Source organism: Crinia signifera, chromosome 3, assembly GCF_055691185.1.
Source record: "Crinia signifera chromosome 3, ASM5569118v1, whole genome shotgun sequence".
Lineage (NCBI taxonomy): Eukaryota > Metazoa > Chordata > Amphibia > Anura > Myobatrachidae > Crinia > Crinia signifera.
Genome location: NC_139219.1, coordinates 319,499,183 through 319,504,385, shown reverse-complemented (window position 1 = coordinate 319,504,385; position 5,203 = coordinate 319,499,183).

The following is a 5,203-nucleotide window of genomic DNA, read 5'->3' as shown; positions in this document are numbered from 1 at the left end:
GGTCACCTCGCAGCTGCACAGGTGTACTCATTACTGACTGACACATTTCCCAGCTCACCCGGCAGGTGCACAGGTGCACTCATTACTGACTAACACATTTCGCAGCTCAACTGGCAGGTGCACAGGTGCACTCATTACTGACTGACACATTTCCCAGCTCACCTCGCAGGTGCACAGGTGCACTCATTACTGACTGACAAATTTCCCAGGTCACCTCGCAGGTGCCCAGGTGCACTCATAACTGACTGACACTTTTCCAAGCTCACCTCGCAGGTGCCCAGGTGCACTCATTGCTGGCTGACACATTTCCCAGGTCACGTCGCAGGTGCCCAGATGCACTCATTGCTGACTGACACATTTCCCAGGTCACCTCGCAGGTGCACAGGTGCACTCATTACTTACTGACACATTTCCCAGCTCATCTCGCAGGTGCACAGGTGCACTCATTACTGACTGACACATTTCCCAGCTCACCCAGCAGGGGCACAGGTGCACTCATTACTGACTGACACATTTCCCAGGTCACCTCGCAGGTGCACAGGTGCACTCATTACTGACTGACACATTTCCCAGGTCAACTCGCAGGTGCACAGGTGCACTCATTACTGACTGACACATTTCCCAGGTCACCTCGCAGGTGCACAGGTGCACTCATTACTGACTAACACATTTTAAAAGATCCATAGGTTCACATGCGAACGCAATGTTTGTGCAGTGCATGCGCATTTTGCTGGGTGCGTGTGGCCACGTAGGGAACAAAGGGATTCGGTCGTATTGTCGACCCGACTTAGGTAGACACCATTGGGTCGACAGGCAACAAGGTTGACAGAGTTCTAGGTCGACAGGTGTCTAGGTCGACATGGTTTTAGGTCGACAAATGCGTTAGGTCGACATGGGTTAGGTTGACAGATTGTGAGGTTGACGTGGGTTTTTTCACTGTTTTTTGAGCCGACATGTGCCGACGGGCGGTATTTCATGCTCTATCATCCACTAGGGCATGGAGGGAGAATAATATAGTGTGCCGAGCGCAGCAGGGCACCGTGCCCGAAGCATGGCGAGCGACGCGAGGGATGCGAGGGGCTGCGGTTCACTTCCAACTGTGTCCATGTCGACTGTGTTGACATTCGAGTAAAAAAACAGTGAAAAAACCCATATGGACCTCGCAACCTGTTGACCTAACCCATGTCAAACTAACGCATTTGTCGACCTAAACCCATGTCGACCTTGTCCCATGTCGACCTAGACACATGTCGACCTTCACCCATGTCGACTTAGAACCCTGTCAACTTAGTTGCCTGTCGACCCAACGGTGTCGACCTAATGACTATCGACCTGTCAGGTCAACAATATGATCCACACCCAGAACAAATTGTTCAGTGGGTGCACGTACGCAACCTTGTGGCCAGTGAGCAGGGGGGGGGGTGACGGGCAGGGATACCGGGGCAGGGGTACACGCCCATGGGAACGCTCAACGTGAAAAAGCTGGACGTTCCCATGGTAATTGCTTAGTGACATGGGCGCCGGGGGCGGCAGCTGACATCACTGGATGGCAGCTGGCCACCCACTTACATCAGAATGTGCACATCTAGGGTTGCTCTGAGCGACCATGGAATGATGTGGGTGTTCCCCCGCAGGCTGCGAATAGATGTTTATGTAAGACATCCATCTGCAGCCAGTGCGTGCGAACACGCGCTGCGAATGGGTGGCGGCCAAGCCACCAATGGCAAGGCAGGGTTTGGTGGATTCACAAGGCTGCGAATTCATGGGCAGAGATTTGATGCATGTGCAAAGCAAAGTGTCCCACGGAAACGCACGCGCAATTGGCACAATCATCACAGATTCTGCGCATTAACTCAGCTGCGTCCGACTCACAATCAGCCCGAATGTTTCCAAATATTATTATGAAGATTTATTTGAAACTCACATAAAGGACAAAACGAGTAGCGTTGCGTTGATGACATTTAACATGAATTGGAATATGCAGGAGATCAGTCTGAGTCTCACAAGTTCCAGTTCTGCAGTCATTGGATTCATTATTTATCTGATGGATCTGCACAAAACAGTCTGGTAAAGTGAAATGAGAAACACATATATAAAAAATACATTTTAAACATAAACATCAGAAAATTGGCATGTGCCTATAGTCACCCGCTTTGCTATGAAGCCCCTCAAAAGTTCTGGTGCAGCCAATTACCTTCAGAAATTACATACCGTATATTCTCGAGTCTAAGCCGACCCGGGTATAAATCGAGGCACCTAATTTTACCCCCCAAAAAAACTGGGAAAACTTATTAACTCGAGTATAAGCCTAGGGTGGGAAATGCAGCAGCTACGTAAGTGGGACCAGGGGTATATACTCCTCACACTGTAATGCTGTATACCCCCCCACACACAGTATGCACTACCCCCATTATATACCCTCCATACACACAGTGTACACCACCCCCATTATATACTCCACACACTGTGATACCCCCATAAGTGAGATCAGTGGCGTGGCCAGGGCTCCGCAGCCCTAGCGGTGGTGGTGGGGAGCCGGCGCTAACGGGGCGCGGGGTCACCGTCACTATCATGCCACTGCCATGGAGATGGACACAGTAGTCCTCTGTCCTGCGTGAGGCGAGCTTCAATGGGTGGGTCACTGAGCGTCTTCTCACAGACAGCACAGCAGCTCCCCTGTCCATGCTGCCTGCTGTCCTTCCATTGTGGCCGCCACTCCCCCTTGTGCACTGCAGTGCATGCTGTAGAGAGCGGTGGCATCGGCATGCACCAGCACACGGGTAAAAAAACTAAGCCAAGCAAGCAGTGGTGGTCTGGTCCCCAGCATTTACACGGGGATGCCCATAAAACGCTGGGGGTTCCGTTGCCCCCTGTCTGCCCCCCTCCCTTTCCTACCCATGCGCACTCCTTGGCGAGTGTGGTACTCGCCGAAGGCATTCGCAGGAGGGGGGGCTGCACATGCACATGATTGCGCGTGCGCAGTCCCCAAAACATCGGAACGGTGCCGAATTTGCCCAGTTGCGATTGAAGCTGAATCGCCCCCATGGCTCACCGAAAAACGCTAGGTGAAACAGTCCATCATTTTCAGATGAACTAAGTATTGGAGAGTGACAAAGTGGAGAAATGTAAAACTACATATCAGCTCCCAACTGCCACTTTTCAAACACCGCCTGTAACGTGTCAGTTAGGAGCTGATTGGCTGGCACTTTATCTCTCTCCATGCATCGCTTAGTAAATCTCCCCCTCACTGGTTATATCCCTGTCAGATGTACGAATCTCGTCCCCACAGACCCAGAGAAGTGCAGTTTGCACGTGTTGTAATCCACAGGACTGGGAACATCAGTGAACAGACCCGATAACTATACTGTACAACCTGCAGATGTGTGTAGTGCACTGCTGGAAACTGGCCAGGAGAGGGCGCCGTTGGACAATTTTCCTGTTATTTCATTTGCAGCACATCAGATGGAGTTTATGTTCCACGATTACAAGAATTTCTGTGGCCTGACTTTACAATTCCGCTGAATTTCATTAAATCAGGCATTGGAAGCGAATATTTACTATCATATAACCGCGGCAAACATGCTTTATAAAGTAAATTTTATTAACCAAGAATGTTATAGATGATTAGAAAAAAAATATTATTTTGGTATTAATATTATTATTATTATTATTATTATTATTATTATTATTATTATTATTATTATTATTATTATTATTTTATGTATATAATGTCTGAATGTCTATATTTACCTATTGCATATCTATCTAATCTATCTATCTATCTATCTATCTATCTATCTATCTATCATCTCTCTTTTACCCTATGTAACGTTTAACGAAACAGTAACAAGTAGTAACTAACTGCAATTATCTATCTCTGTATATATATATATATATATATATATATATATATATATATATATATATATACACACACATATATAGATGGATAGATAGATAGATAGATAGATAGATAGATAGATAGATAGATAGATAGATAGATAGATGATAGATATACACACACACACATATAGATGGATAGATAGATGATACAGATATATATATATATATATATATATTTGCACATACACGAACACATAGATACACAATACAGATACGTAATGTGATCCTAGAAGGTAGGTAGATATATGTGTATATATATATATATATGCAATGTTTATGTATATATAACACAAATACATAAATGTATATGTGTGTATATATATATATATATATATATATATATATATATATATATATATATATGCCTAACTTTGAGGTTCGCATTGAAGTTTCTGCTCTGTTTACCTGCAGTATGTATTTACAAACCTGTCCATTATATCTCGCTATCTCCCAGCGATCCATCTCTCCTGCAGTCATATCTGTGTCAGTGCTTTGGATAAGTACATACAGTATACAGGGTGGTACTTAGTACCTCAGCTTGTCTTCTTTTTGGGGGTAAATAAATAACCATCTGATTATTATGATGACATTAATTGCATCCACCACTCTCCGCTCTCAGCCATACATATTACTGAGACTCCGGGTTCCCCTGCTGTGCCGCAGTGTATAACGCAAGTCCGTCCCCAGCATCAACACAGTCACACAAACAGGAGATATGTGTGTGTGTGTGTGTGTGTGTGTGTGTGTATATATATATATATATATATATATATATATATATTCTGATAGTGTAGATGTGTCACATCTCTAGGTGTCCCTCCTGTACAGGGGGTGACACTGTGTCTGTGTGCCAGTCCCAGGCAGGCGGCTGCTCCCCCCTGTATCACATGTACAGTATACTAGCAGATATCACCTCTGCTGTCCCATCTCCCGGTAAGACATCGCCTGGCAGTTACCGGCGCCCACTGCTCTGTTCTCTCTACAATCTTCCTTTATCGCCTCATAGTAACTTATCACTAGTACAGACTGCCAGAAGTCTCCCTGTCTGCCGGGTGCTCACCGCCTGGGTCACATATAAGATTATATAATACTGTGGGATTCATAAAATGTCTCATATGCTTCAATCGTTCAAAATCGTTGTGATTTAAATTGTTACAAATGTTTCCTTTTGCTACAAATAGTCTCAAGTTTTACATATTTTATACACACAATTGTTAAGTGTATAAGTTTGTGTCTGTATGTATATATATATATATATATATATATATATATATATATATATATATATATATATAGTTAC